The 14,651-nt window shown below is 52.6% G+C and overlaps 4 non-coding genes and 1 pseudogene across 4 annotated transcripts; all 5 read right to left on the minus strand.

Annotated features, from left to right (window-relative positions):
* Nucleotides 1–316: 316 nt before the first annotated feature.
* LOC141196278 (U2 spliceosomal RNA) lies at nt 317–510 on the minus strand. The gene has a single exon (XR_012268839.1). It is a non-coding gene; the product is annotated as a U2 spliceosomal RNA (small nuclear RNA).
* Nucleotides 511–6,074: 5,564 nt separating this feature from the next.
* LOC141196442 (U2 spliceosomal RNA) lies at nt 6,075–6,152 on the minus strand (annotated as a pseudogene).
* A 1,120-nt stretch (nt 6,153–7,272) lies between these two features.
* On the minus strand, nt 7,273–7,463 carry LOC141196114 (U2 spliceosomal RNA). Its single transcript, XR_012268680.1, has one exon. It is a non-coding gene; the product is annotated as a U2 spliceosomal RNA (small nuclear RNA).
* A 1,123-nt stretch (nt 7,464–8,586) lies between these two features.
* Nucleotides 8,587–8,777, minus strand: LOC141195214 (U2 spliceosomal RNA). The gene has a single exon (XR_012267816.1). It is a non-coding gene; the product is annotated as a U2 spliceosomal RNA (small nuclear RNA).
* Nucleotides 8,778–9,897: 1,120 nt separating this feature from the next.
* LOC141196255 (U2 spliceosomal RNA) lies at nt 9,898–10,091 on the minus strand. The gene has a single exon (XR_012268818.1). It is a non-coding gene; the product is annotated as a U2 spliceosomal RNA (small nuclear RNA).
* Between the last annotated feature and the right edge of the window lie 4,560 nt (nt 10,092–14,651).

The raw sequence follows: 14,651 nt of genomic DNA on the forward strand, positions 1-14,651 counted from the left end.
ATCTCACCACCTGTAGTTATTTAGGTGAAAGCTCCAAAATGCTTGCCTAATATGTCTGTTTATCCAAAAGGAAGTATAGAGGGAGAGCTAGATAGATAGCATTGCATTACATTACATTACATGGCAATGCAATGCAGAGTTGCTGAAGTTGAACCAAAATGAGCTTGTCATCTGGCTTCTGCAACTTTTAACATGAAAAATCCAATGAGGAGAAGAAAAGCAAAGCCAAAGAGTCCATCCCAAAATCCGACAAACAAGCAAAATGAACAAAAAGCATTGAATTCAATTCTTTCTGATTTTAGAAACTGCATTAAAGAAGGGGTGCACCGGTCCTGGAGATACTGCAATACCAGGTCAATGCGTGGAGTGGACAGAGCAAGCTCTTTTTCCATCTCCCTGTTCTAAAAATCCATTTAATATATGGTCCCCAGAAAGGGGACGTATCAGATATTAAACTGATAAGAACAGATTTTTTTGATTGAATATATCTTTTATTAGCACAAAAAATAAGTTAACAGACAGTGTACAGTGCCGCAGCCCAGTACACACAGAATTCTACATCACATTTACATAGCATGAGGATACGACGCACTAACTAGACACATCACACCCCTATGCTACACAAAACACTCAATATGAAAGAAAAAGCATGTCAATCAATACAGTACGACGAACCGTGATAAGGGATGGGGATTGGGAAAAAGGGGATGGGGAGGGGAAAATCACAGGCCCGAAGCTTTATTAAAAGACAAGACACATAAGGGGAGAGGGGGAGGAGGGGTTTAGTCCTCATCCTCGTCCTCCGGACCGTCCACGATGGAATAGTCTCTGAGCAGGCTGTGGATCAGCCTGCGGCAGTCCTGGATGGACATCCTCTCCCTCCTCAAGATGAGCCGGTTCCTGGCGACCCAAACGGCATCCTTGAAGCAGTTCATAAGGCGCCAAGCCTCCTGGATGGCTCCGACGGTATGAACCCCAGGGAAGAGTCCGTAAAGCACAGAATGGTGCGATAGGCTCGCCCTGGGGACAGAGTTCCTCAGGTCGTCCTCAAGGGCAGTCAACAGGCGCTGTGCAAATCCGCAGTCCCAAAAAGTGTGCAAAGATGTTTCCTCCACGAAGGGGCACCTTGGGCAGTACCGGGTCTTGCACAGGTTCCGGGCATGCATGAATGACCGGACGGGCAGTCCGCCCTGAATCGCCATCCACGACAAGTCCTCGTGCCCGTTGGTCAGCCTGTCAGACGACACATTTGTCCACACAGTCTCCAGCGTGTCCTGGTGAAGTCCTGTGATGTTCTCCACGTCATCCTTGGCTCTGATGAGCTTGTGGATAGTTTTGGGCTTCCACAAGTCGGGCTTGAGTCCCTCCAGTTGATGTTCCCCCACAAATCGAACGACGTCTCCGTAGAACCATGGCGTCGTCCAGTTGTAGGGGAAGGAGCTGTCCCACTTGTCCCAGCCGAGTCGCCTCCAAAGAGGAAGCAGGAAGAAGCGAGACATGGACCTGCCCGCGGAGCCATTCTTGACTTGCAAAGTCCGGCGGACACAATCACACACAAAAGAGGATCGCAGGAGGGTGGGGATATCTGGAACGCCCTTCCCACCCTTGCGAGGCTCCTTGTACATGACGGCCCGCCTGACTCTGTCCATCTTGGATCCCCAGACAAAGTGAAACACTGTCCTGGTAATGGCCCTGCACACAGTGACGTGTGGGGGCCAGGCCTGCGCCGTGTACTGCAAGACGGGCAGGACCTCATTACGCAGGACGAGTGCCTTACCCTCACAAGTGAGGTGTCTGAGGCTCCAGAGTCCGATCCGTTGCTTCACCTTGGCCAAGCGTTCTTGCCAGGACTTGAGGGCCGCTCCTTCCTTCCCGAACCAGACTCCCAGCACCTTGAGGAAATCCGGTTGAATGTTGAAGGGGAAGGGGGCGGAGGAGGCCGGCTGCCAATCCCCGAAGAGCATGGCTTCCGACTTCCTGCAGTTGACTTTGGCCCCTGAAGCCCGGCCGAACCTCTCACACGTCTGGACGAGGGCGTCGACTGAACCACGATCAGCGCAGAAGACGGTGACGTCGTCCATGTAGAGCGAGCACTTGACCTCGTGTCGTCCCGGACCCGGTGCGGTGATCCCTCTGATCTCTCCATTCTGCCGGATAGCCTCTGCGAAGAGTTCTATAACACAAACAAAAAGAAGAGGTGATAGAGGGCAGCCTTGTCTGACCCCAGAGAGGACAGGGAAGGGGTCAGTCTTCCAGCCTTTCACCAACACCGAGCTGTGGATATCAAAATACATCAAACGGACATACGAACAAAACATGTTACCCAAACCTAACCGGTGCAGAGCTCGGCCCATGAACTCGTGGGAAACCCGGTCGAAGGCCTTCTCCTGATCCAAGGAGACCAGGGCCGCATGTGCGCGGCGGACCTTGATGTACTCGACCGTGTCCCGCACGAGAGCGAGGCTGTCTGCGATGCGACGTCCAGGGATGCCGCAGGTCTGGTCCGGGTGGATGATCCGTCCGATGACCGTCTTAAGTCGTGTCGCCATCGTCTTGGCCAGGATCTTGTAGTCCACGTTGAGCAGAGTGATGGGACGCCAATTCCTCAGGTCGCAACTCTCTCCCTTCCGCTTGTACAGGATCGTGACCATTCCTTCCCTCAAAGATGGAGGCATTCTACCCTCCACCACCATCTCCTCGTACAGGTCCAACAGGTCCGGACAGATGAGGTCTCCCAGCGCTACATAGAGCTCCGCTGGAAGACCATCACTGCCCGGGGTCCTGCCGGTCCTAAAGGATTTAGCGGCAGAGAGCAATTCGCCCACCATCAGAGGTTTGTCCAAGGCTGCCGTGCCTGCAGGATCAAGATGGTTAGTGATACCTGACAGGAAGTTATCAGCAGCGTCGGGGTCGGTAGTCTTGTGGGAGTAGAGTTCGCTGTAGAAGTCGCTGACGACCCTCATCACGTCCTCCTTCCCACGTCGCATGTTTCCGCTCTCGTCTCGCAGCTCGTTCAGGGGCGTATGACCGGCATGAAGTTTCCTGAAAAAGAATGAGTTACATTTCTCACCCTTCTCCAGATTCTCCACTTTGGAACGGAAGACGATTCGCTTGGACTCCTCCTCAAAGTGCCTTTTCAGGCTCTTCTTGGTCTCCTCCAGCTCCTCCCTCACGTCCCAGCCACAGTGAAGAAGGTCCTGCAGCGACCGCAGCTCGCGCTGCAGCCCTCTGAAGTCCCTCCTCTTCTCACACGCCTGTTGTCGACCCTTGGCCTGAAAGAAACAGCGAAACTCAAGTTTAACATATTCCCACCAATCAGAGACTGTTTGGAAGCTACCCTTGTAGGACTGCCACATTGCGTAGGCTGCTCTCAGCTCCTCCACGACTTCATCCTGAGCCAGCAGAGCACAATTCAGCTTCCAGGAGCCGGGGCCGGACGGAAAACCGTCGCCGAGGACACCTTGTAAGTGAATGGCTCTGTGGTCGGAGAAGAAGCAGGGGACCATCGAGTGCCTACTCTGCCTGACTGCCCGAGAGGTGAACACAAAGTCAATCCTGGAGCGGAGTGAGCCATCCGGTCGGCTCCACGAATAGTTCGTGGAGCCTCTCCCCATGGAGCCCACCACGTCCTGAAGAGAGGCCTCGGTTACCATCTCGATGAGCAGCTTGGACGTGATGTCCAACTTGGCAGATGTGCCAGAACTACGACCATCCTCCTCGATGGGGCAGTTGAAATCCCCGGCCATCACTAAGGTCCTGGTGGTGGCAAGCTGAAGCCGCAGGGTCTGGAAAAGCTCCAAACGCTCATTCTTCAGTGGGGACGCATACACGTTGATGAACCTGACAGGTTCTCCCGCCCAGTTGCCATCTACAACAAGAGCCCTGCCGCAGATGAGCTCCTGGACGGACTCAAGCGTGAATGCGCCCCCCCTGATCAGAATTGCGACCCCTGCAGACTTGCAGTCACCCCCACCGGACCAGTAGGATGGACCGTGGGACCACTCCCTGGCCAGATGTTTGAAGGACCTAGAGGAGGGAAGGGAACATTCCTGCAACATATAAACATCACACAACTGGGAAGTAAGGAAGGCATAAATAGTCTGACGTCTGAACTTGTCCTTGATGCTCCTGACATTAATGGAAAATAAGTTAATATTAGCCATCATGTAGGGAAAAAAGAAAAAGTTAGCGCAGGCAATACACCTTAGTTACCACTCCGGTCGGGTGGTCCCTCGTCGGTGTTGACTGCTGGTGACGGGATCACCAGCAGGCCCTCTTCCTCCATCTGGTCAAGCAGCGCGGCCTCGATCTCGGCGACCACCAGTTCCTCCTCTTCTGGCTCGGCCACCAGGGTCTCAACCATGTGCTCCATCTCTTCTGGCTCAGGGAGGGTATCCTCCTTTTCGCCTACGAAATCCAGAATCTTCTTTTTGGAGGATTCAGTAGCAGGGCTGTCCTCCACCTTCCTCTTTCCCCGGGTTGGAACTGGGGAGACAAGAAGGGGAAAATCCTCCTCGGAATAGATAGCGGCAGGTGGAGGAAAGGTTAATTCCACCACTACCATGGTCTGAGGAGGGAGAGTGGCTGCCGGGGCAGGGGAAAGGACACCTGCTGAGGAGTAGGGGAAGGAGGAAGAGGAAGTGGAATCCTCAGCAGGGGTGGCCGGGGTGGGGGGGGATTGGACGGGGGTGGCAGGGGGAGGGATCGAGAGAGGGGTGACAGAACTCTTACCCTCCTTTGACTTTTTCTTCTGCTTCGGAGCTGCTGGGACCGTCGCTGGGGCTTTGGCCACCGACTCCTTGACCGCTTTGGCCTTGGTCGTCTCGGCCTTGGCCGCTGGGGCCTTGGTCGTCGCGTCCTTGACCTTCACAGGCCTGGTCGTCGGGGCCTTGTCCTCCGGAGCTGGGGTCGTCGCAACCACCGATGCCCAGGATCTCTCACGCTTGGGGCAATCCTTGTACAGATGAGCCGCCAGCCCACACAGGTTGCAGGACGTCTTCTTCGGGCAGTCCTTCGAGCTGTGTCCCGTCACTCGACAAATCCTGCAGGCATCCTCCTTGCAGTCCTTCATCTCGTGGCCGTTCTTGCCGCATCTCCTGCAGTTCCGCGGCATGTCCGGGTAATAGATGAGGCCGTAGGAGTTGCCCAGGGAGAATGTCGGGGGCAGGTGCCGAAGTCCGTCTGAGTACGCCAGGTCCCTGTGAAGTCTAACAGTCACCGACCACTTACCTGTCCAGAAGCCGAGTCCATTCAGGATGTGAGAGGGTTCCTTCACAACCAAACAGAAGCGTCTCAGGAAGGTACAGATGTCTTGGCCTGGGGTGTGCGGGTTGCGCATGGAGACCGTGATCCTCCTTTCGTCCCTCTGGATAGGGCAGCTACCTGTAAAGGCAGAGAAAGAATTATCCGATCCTTTTGCGCTTACCATTTCCCAGAACCTCCTGCAGGTGTTCACAGTGGCGAAGGTGACGAAGAAGATCCCCGTCAAGAAGGTCTGGATGCTGAGGGTGTCCGACCTGGAGAAGCCTCGATCCAGCAGCATCTTCTGGCAGAACACGTCCGAGGACATGTCCGGCACCCTCCCATCCACTTCCTTCAGCTTCAGGGCCACCGTCTGCCGCATCCATGGCTCCAGGGCTGGAGCTTCGTGGCGGGGCTTCTGGGGTCCCTTCTGCTGGCCAGTCGTGGAGGCAGAGTCCTTGGGGTCAGAATCGGCTCCTGGCTGGGCCCTCCTGGCTGTCCCCTGCTCCAGGCTCTTCTTTTCGGCCTTCCTCGCAGCGCTTGCCATGGCTTTCCTCCTGCAGTTACTTCTTGGAGCTGGATCTGGAGCTCTTCCCGAAATGGGTGGAGCTATGCAGATTCTTCTCCCGTCGTGTTCTGGACAAATTCCCCGAAAGGTCTTTGTCTCGATGATTTTCTTACTCAAAGATTCCACAGGACAGCCCGATTCTTCTCCGAGTCTTCGTCTTCTTCTGGATTCTTTAGAGCTTCTTCCTCCCACCGATATCCGCCTTCCTTCTCCGATGTCAGCTGCGCTCCGAAGCTCTTCTCCTTCCGAGTTCGATCGCTCTCGTCAAGTGTAGATCGTAGCTCTTGTGTTCTTAAAAGAACAGATACTACACTTGATCTTAGCCAAAAGGCCGAGAAGCGATAACCAGAATTGGTTTCCGACTACGGTGCCACCCAAGGATTCTGAAAAGTCCATTTGTGGAGATGGCCACCTGGACTCCCGTTAAGAAGACATGCTGTCAACCTCTAGATCCCTCACATGCCTGCACTTTTCGGCTTGCTGCTGCTGCAATCCACGCGTTTTAGATCTGCATAACTCCACCTCTTTTAGCACAGTACCCTCAACCCCCGGCTGTTCCCACCCGCCTCAACACCGTTGGAAGGGAGGAGAACCAATTAAGGCGGGGGGCGGGTGGAACGAGCAGCTGTCTACCCTTAGCAGGAGGGTTGCTGATTAATTACCTCTCCTGCTGCTGCTGCTGCTGGCTGTCCAGCAGCAGACTGAAGGTGGCTGCTGCTGTGCGCAGGTATATAAAGGCTCAGAGCCTATTATGACACGCGCAGCCAGCGTTCCATTGCCACATTCCGTCTACTGCAGGCGGGATACCTGGATGGCTGAATGTCACTGAGAAGCTCACAGAGACCGCCATAAGCAACAGTTTAAAAGAATGCCACAGACTAATCAACCAAACTTTTTGGGTTGGTTTCTCTTTTATAGTCTGCAGGCATTAAATGAAAGAAGTCAGTGTTCCAGCAGAGGGAGACAACGTTTCAGAAAAGGCATTGTAGCAAACCAAAAAAGAAATTTTAAGCGCAGCAGAGTAACCAGCTCACATACCTGTTAGCTCAGGTGAGTTTAAAAGGCTGCTGTTGATAACAAGGGCATTTGCTAAATAGATGGTGTGTGTGCAACAATATACTGAAAGGTCAATTATATTGTGCAGCTTATCTCACCACCTGTAGTTATTTAGGTGAAAGCTCCAAAACGCTTGCCTAATATGTCTGTTTATCCAAAAGGAAGTATAGAGGGAGAGCTAGATAGATAGCATTGCATTACATTACATTACATGGCAATGCAATGCACAGTTGCTGAAGTTGAACCAAAATGAGCTTGTCATCTGGCTTCTGCAACTTTTAACATGAAAAATCCAATGAGGAGAAGAAAAGCAAAGCCAAAGAGTCCATCCCAAAATCCGACAAACAAGCAAAATGAACAAAAAGCATTGAATTCAATTCTTTCTGATTTTAGAAACTGCATTAAAGAAGGGGTGCACCGGTCCTGGAGATACTGCAATACCAGGTCAATGCGTGGAATGCACAGAGCAAGCTCTTTTTCCATCTCCCTGTTCTAAAAATCCATTTAATATATGGTCCCCAGATAGGGGACGTATCAGATATTAAACTGATAAGAACAGATACTACACTTGATCTTAGCCAAAAGGCCGAGAAGCGATAACCAGAATTGGTTTCCGACTACGGTGCCACCCAAGGATTCTGAAAAGTCCATTTGTGGAGATGGCCACCTGGACTCCCGTTAAGAAGACATGCTGTCAACCTCTAGATCCCTCACATGCCTGCACTTTTCGGCTTGCTGCTGCTGCAATCCACGCGTTTTAGATCTGCATAACTCCACCTCTTTTAGCACAGTACCCTCAACCCCCGGCTGTTCCCACCCGCCTCAACACCGTTGGAAGGGAGGAGAACCAATTAAGGCGGGGGGGGGGGGGTGGAACGAGCAGCTGTCTACCCTTAGCAGGAGGGTTGCTGATTAATTACCTCTCCTGCTGCTGCTGCTGCTGGCTGTCCAGCAGCAGACTGAAGGTGGCTGCTGCTGTGCGCAGGTATATAAAGGCTCAGAGCCTATTATGACACGCGCAGCCAGCGTTCCATTGCCACATTCCGTCTACTGCAGGCGGGATACCTGGATGGCTGAATGTCACTGAGAAGCTCACAGAGACCGCCATAAGCAACAGTTTAAAAGAATGCCACAGACTAATCAACCAAACTTTTTGGGTTGGTTTCTCTTTTATAGTCTGCAGGCATTAAATGAAAGAAGTCAGTGTTCCAGCAGAGGGAGACAACGTTTCAGAAAAGGCATTGTAGCAAACCAAAAAAGAAATTTTAAGCGCAGCAGAGTAACCAGCTCACATACCTGTTAGCTCAGGTGAGTTTAAAAGGCTGCTGTTGATAACAAGGGCATTTGCTAAATAGATGGTGTGTGTGCAATAATATACTGAAAGGTCAATTATATTGTGCAGCTTATCTCACCACCTGTAGTTATTTAGGTGAAAGCTCCAAAACGCTTGCCTAATATGTCTGTTTATCCGAAAGGAAGTATAGAGGGAGAGCTAGATAGATAGCATTGCATTACATTACATTACATGGCAATGCAATGCACAGTTGCTGAAGTTGAACCAAAATGAGCTTGTCATCTGGCTTCTGCAACTTTTAACATGAAAAATCCAATGAGGAGAAGAAAAGCAAAGCCAAAGAGTCCATCCCAAAATCCGACAAACAAGCAAAATGAACAAAAAGCATTGAATTCAATTCTTTCTGATTTTAGAAACTGCATTAAAGAAGGGGTGCACCGGTCCTGGAGATACTGCAATACCAGGTCAATGCGTGGAGTGGACAGAGCAAGCTCTTTTTCCATCTCCCTGTTCTAAAAATCCATTTAATATATGGTCCCCAGATAGGGGACGTATCAGATATTAAACTGATAAGAACAGATACTACACTTGATCTTAGCCAAAAGGCCGAGAAGCGATAACCAGAATTGGTTTCCGACTACGGTGCCACCCAAGGATTCTGAAAAGTCCATTTGTGGAGATGGCCACCTGGACTCCCGTTAAGAAGACATGCTGTCAACCTCTAGATCCCTCACATGCCTGCACTTTTCGGCTTGCTGCTGCTGCAATCCACGCGTTTTAGATCTGCATAACTCCACCTCTTTTAGCACAGTACCCTCAACCCCCGGCTGTTCCCACCCGCCTCAACACCGTTGGAAGGGAGGAGAACCAATTAAGGCGGGGGGGGGGTGGAACGAGCAGCTGTCTACCCTTAGCAGGAGGGTTGCTGATTAATTACCTCTCCTGCTGCTGCTGCTGCTGGCTGTCCAGCAGCAGACTGAAGGTGGCTGCTGCTGTGCGCAGGTATATAAAGGCTCAGAGCCTATTATGACACGCGCAGCCAGCGTTCCATTGCCACATTCCGTCTACTGCAGGCGGGATACCTGGATGGCTGAATGTCACTGAGAAGCTCACAGAGACCGCCATAAGCAACAGTTTAAAAGAATGCCACAGACTAATCAACCAAACTTTTTGGGTTGGTTTCTCTTTTATAGTCTGCAGGCATTAAATGAAAGAAGTCAGTGTTCCAGCAGAGGGAGACAACGTTTCAGAAAAGGCATTGTAGCAAACCAAAAAAGAAATTTTAAGCGCAGCAGAGTAACCAGCTCACATACCTGTTAGCTCAGGTGAGTTTAAAAGGCTGCTGTTGATAACAAGGGCATTTGCTAAATAGATGGTGTGTGTGCAACAATATACTGAAAGGTCAATTATATTGTGCAGCTTATCTCACCACCTGTAGTTATTTAGGTGAAAGCTCCAAAATGCTTGCCTAATATGTCTGTTTATCCAAAAGGAAGTATAGAGGGAGAGCTAGATAGATAGCATTGCATTACATTACATTACATGGCAATGCAATGCACAGTTGCTGAAGTTGAACCAAAATGAGCTTGTCATCTGGCTTCTGCAACTTTTAACATGAAAAATCCAATGAGGAGAAGAAAAGCAAAGCCAAAGAGTCCATCCCAAAATCCGACAAACAAGCAAAATGAACAAAAAGCATTGAATTCAATTCTTTCTGATTTTAGAAACTGCATTAAAGAAGGGGTGCACCGGTCCTGGAGATACTGCAATACCAGGTCAATGCGTGGAGTGGACAGAGCAAGCTCTTTTTCCATCTCCCTGTTCTAAAAATCCATTTAATATATGGTCCCCAGATAGGGGACGTATCAGATATTAAACTGATAAGAACAGATTTTTTTGATTGAATATATCTTTTATTAGCACAAAAAATAAGTTAACAGACAGTGTACAGTGCCGCAGCCCAGTACACACAGAATTCTACATCACATTTACATAGCATGAGGATACGACGCACTAACTAGACACATCACACCCCTATGCTACACAAAACACTCAATATGAAAGAAAAAGCATGTCAATCAATACAGTACGACGAACCGTGATAAGGGATGGGGATTGGGAAAAAGGGGATGGGGAGGGGAAAATCACAGGCCCGAAGCTTTATTAAAAGACAAGACACATAAGGGGAGAGGGGGAGGAGGGGTTTAGTCCTCATCCTCGTCCTCCGGACCGTCCACGATGGAATAGTCTCTGAGCAGGCTGTGGATCAGCCTGCGGCAGTCCTGGATGGACATCCTCTCCCTCCTCAAGATGAGCCGGTTCCTGGCGACCCAAACGGCATCCTTGAAGCAGTTCATAAGGCGCCAAGCCTCCTGGATGGCTCCGACGGTATGAACCCCAGGGAAGAGTCCGTAAAGCACAGAATGGTGCGATAGGCTCGCCCTGGGGACAGAGTTCCTCAGGTCGTCCTCAAGGGCAGTCAACAGGCGCTGTGCAAATCCGCAGTCCCAAAAAGTGTGCAAAGATGTTTCCTCCACGAAGGGGCACCTTGGGCAGTACCGGGTCTTGCACAGGTTCCGGGCATGCATGAATGACCGGACGGGCAGTCCGCCCTGAATCGCCATCCACGACAAGTCCTTGTGCCCGTTGGTCAGCCTGTCAGACGACACATTTGTCCACACAGTCTCCAGCGTGTCCTGGTGAAGTCCTGTGATGTTCTCCACGTCATCCTTGGCTCTGATGAGCTTGTGGATAGTTTTGGGCTTCCACAAGTCGGGCTTGAGTCCCTCCAGTTGATGTTCCCCCACAAATCGAACGACGTCTCCATAGAACCATGGCGTCGTCCAGTTGTAGGGGAAGGAGCTGTCCCACTTGTCCCAGCCGAGTCGCCTCCAAAGAGGAAGCAGGAAGAAGCGAGACATGGACCTGCCCGCGGAGCCATTCTTGACTTGCAAAGTCCGGCGGACACAATCACACACAAAAGAGGATCGCAGGAGGGTGGGGATATCTGGAACGCCCTTCCCACCCTTGCGAGGCTCCTTGTACATGACGGCCCGCCTGACTCTGTCCATCTTGGATCCCCAGACAAAGTGAAACACTGTCCTGGTAATGGCCCTGCACACAGTGACGTGTGGGGGCCAGGCCTGCGCCGTGTACTGCAAGACGGGCAGGACCTCATTACGCAGGACGAGTGCCTTACCCTCACAAGTGAGGTGTCTGAGGCTCCAGAGTCCGATTCGTTGCTTCACCTTGGCCAAGCGTTCTTGCCAGGACTTGAGGGCCGCTCCTTCCTTCCCGAACCAGACTCCCAGCACCTTGAGGAAATCCGGTTGAATGTTGAAGGGGAAGGGGGCGGAGGAGGCCGGCTGCCAATCCCCGAAGAGCATGGCTTCCGACTTCCTGCAGTTGACTTTGGCCCCTGAAGCCCGGCCGAACCTCTCACACGTCTGGACGAGGGCGTCGACTGAACCACGATCAGCGCAGAAGACGGTGACGTCGTCCATGTAGAGCGAGCACTTGACCTCGTGTCGTCCCGGACCCGGTGCGGTGATCCCTCTGATCTCTCCATTCTGCCGGATAGCCTCTGCGAAGAGTTCTATAACACAAACAAAAAGAAGAGGTGATAGAGGGCAGCCTTGTCTGACCCCAGAGAGGACAGGGAAGGGGTCAGTCTTCCAGCCTTTCACCAACACCGAGCTGTGGATATCAAAATACATCAAACGGACATACGAACAAAACATGTTACCCAAACCTAACCGGTGCAGAGCTCGGCCCATGAACTCGTGGGAAACCCGGTCGAAGGCCTTCTCCTGATCCAAGGAGACCAGGGCCGCATGTGCGCGGCGGACCTTGATGTACTCGACCGTGTCCCGCACGAGAGCGAGGCTGTCTGCGATGCGACGTCCAGGGATGCCGCAGGTCTGGTCCGGGTGGATGATCCGTCCGATGACCGTCTTAAGTCGTGTCGCCATCGTCTTGGCCAGGATCTTGTAGTCCACATTGAGCAGAGTGATGGGACGCCAATTCCTCAGGTCGCAACTCTCTCCCTTCCGCTTGTACAGGATCGTGACCATTCCTTCCCTCAAAGATGGAGGCATTCTACCCTCCACCACCATCTCCTCGTACAGGTCCAACAGGTCCGGACAGATGAGGTCTCCCAGCGCTACATAGAGCTCCGCTGGAAGACCATCACTGCCCGGGGTCCTGCCGGTCCTAAAGGATTTAGCGGCAGAGAGCAATTCGCCCACCATCAGAGGTTTGTCCAAGGCTGCCGTGCCTGCAGGATCAAGATGGTTAGTGATACCTGACAGGAAGTTATCAGCAGCGTCGGGGTCGGTAGTCTTGTGGGAGTAGAGTTCGCTGTAGAAGTCGCTGACGACCCTCATCACGTCCTCCTTCCCACGTCGCATGTTTCCGCTCTCGTCTCGCAGCTCGTTCAGGGGCGTGTGACCGGCATGAAGTTTCCTGAAAAAGAATGAGTTACATTTCTCACCCTTCTCCAGATTCTCCACTTTGGAACGGAAGACGATTCGCTTGGACTCCTCCTCAAAGTGCCTTTTCAGGCTCTTCTTGGTCTCCTCCAGCTCCTCCCTCACGTCCCAGCCACAGTGAAGAAGGTCCTGCAGCGACCGCAGCTCGCGCTGCAGCCCTCTGAAGTCCCTCCTCTTCTCACACGCCTGTTGTCGACCCTTGGCCTGAAAGAAACAGCGAAACTCAAGTTTAACATATTCCCACCAATCAGAGACTGTTTGGAAGCTACCCTTGTAGGACTGCCACATTGCGTAGGCTGCTCTCAGCTCCTCCACGACTTCATCCTGAGCCAGCAGAGCACAATTCAGCTTCCAGGAGCCGGGGCCGGACGGAAAACCGTCGCCGAGGACACCTTGTAAGTGAATGGCTCTGTGGTCGGAGAAGAAGCAGGGGACCATCGAGTGCCTACTCTGCCTGACTGCCCGAGAGGTGAACACAAAGTCAATCCTGGAGCGGAGTGAGCCATCCGGTCGGCTCCACGAATAGTTCGTGGAGCCTCTCCCCATGGAGCCCACCACGTCCTGAAGAGAGGCCTCGGTTACCATCTCGATGAGCAGCTTGGACGTGATGTCCAACTTGGCAGATGTGCCAGAACTACGACCATCCTCCTCGATGGGGCAGTTGAAATCCCCGGCCATCACTAAGGTCCTGGTGGTGGCAAGCTGAAGCCGCAGGGTCTGGAAAAGCTCCAAACGCTCATTCTTCAGTGGGGACGCATACACGTTGATGAACCTGACAGGTTCTCCCGCCCAGTTGCCATCTACAACAAGAGCCCTGCCGCAGATGAGCTCCTGGACGGACTCAAGCGTGAATGCGCCCCCCCTGATCAGAATTGCGACCCCTGCAGACTTGCAGTCACCCCCACCGGACCAGTAGGATTGACCGTGGGACCACTCCCTGGCCAGATGTTTGAAGGACCTAGAGGAGGGAAGGGAACATTCCTGCAACATATAAACATCACACAACTGGGAAGTAAGGAAGGCATAAATAGTCTGACGTCTGAACTTGTCCTTGATGCTCCTGACATTAATGGAAAATAAGTTAATATTAGCCATCATGTAGGGAAAAAAGAAAAAGTTAGCGCAGGCAATACACCTTAGTTACCACTCCGGTCGGGTGGTCCCTCGTCGGTGTTGACTGCTGGTGACGGGATCACCAGCAGGCCCTCTTCCTCCATCTGGTCAAGCAGCGCGGCCTCGATCTCGGCGACCACCAGTTCCTCCTCTTCTGGCTCGGCCACCAGGGTCTCAACCATGTGCTCCATCTCTTCTGGCTCAGGGAGGGTATCCTCCTTTTCGCCTACGAAATCCAGAATCTTCTTTTTGGAGGATTCAGTAGCAGGGCTGTCCTCCACCTTCCTCTTTCCCCGGGTTGGAACTGGGGAGACAAGAAGGGGAAAATCCTCCTCGGAATAGATAGCGGCAGGTGGAGGAAAGGTTAATTCCACCACTACCATGGTCTGAGGAGGGAGAGTGGCTGCCGGGGCAGGGGAAAGGACACCTGCTGAGGAGTAGGGGAAGGAGGAAGAGGAAGTGGAATCCTCAGCAGGGGTGGCCGGGGTGGGGGGGGATTGGACGGGGGTGGCAGGGGGAGGGATCGAGAGAGGGGTGACAGAACTCTTACCCTCCTTTGACTTTTTCTTCTGCTTCGGAGCTGCTGGGACCGTCGCTGGGACTTTGGCCACCGACTCCTTGACCGCTTTGGCCTTGGTCGTCTCGGCCTTGGCCGCTGGGGCCTTGGTCGTCGCGTCCTTGACCTTCACAGGCCTGGTCGTCGGGGCCTTGTCCTCCGGAGCTGGGGTCGTCGCAACCACCGATGCCCAGGATCTCTCACGCTTGGGGCAATCCTTGTACAGATGAGCCGCCAGCCCACACAGGTTGCAGGACGTCTTCTTCGGGCAGTCCTTCGAGCTGTGTCCCGTCACTCGACAAATCCTGCAGGCATCCTCCTTGCAGTCCTTCA

The sequence above is a fragment of the Phyllobates terribilis genome, unplaced genomic scaffold, assembly GCF_046119375.1.
Source record: "Phyllobates terribilis strain yellow unplaced genomic scaffold, ASM4611937v1 Scaffold_74__1_contigs__length_7073193, whole genome shotgun sequence".
In the NCBI taxonomy this organism is placed as follows: domain Eukaryota; kingdom Metazoa; phylum Chordata; class Amphibia; order Anura; family Dendrobatidae; genus Phyllobates; species Phyllobates terribilis.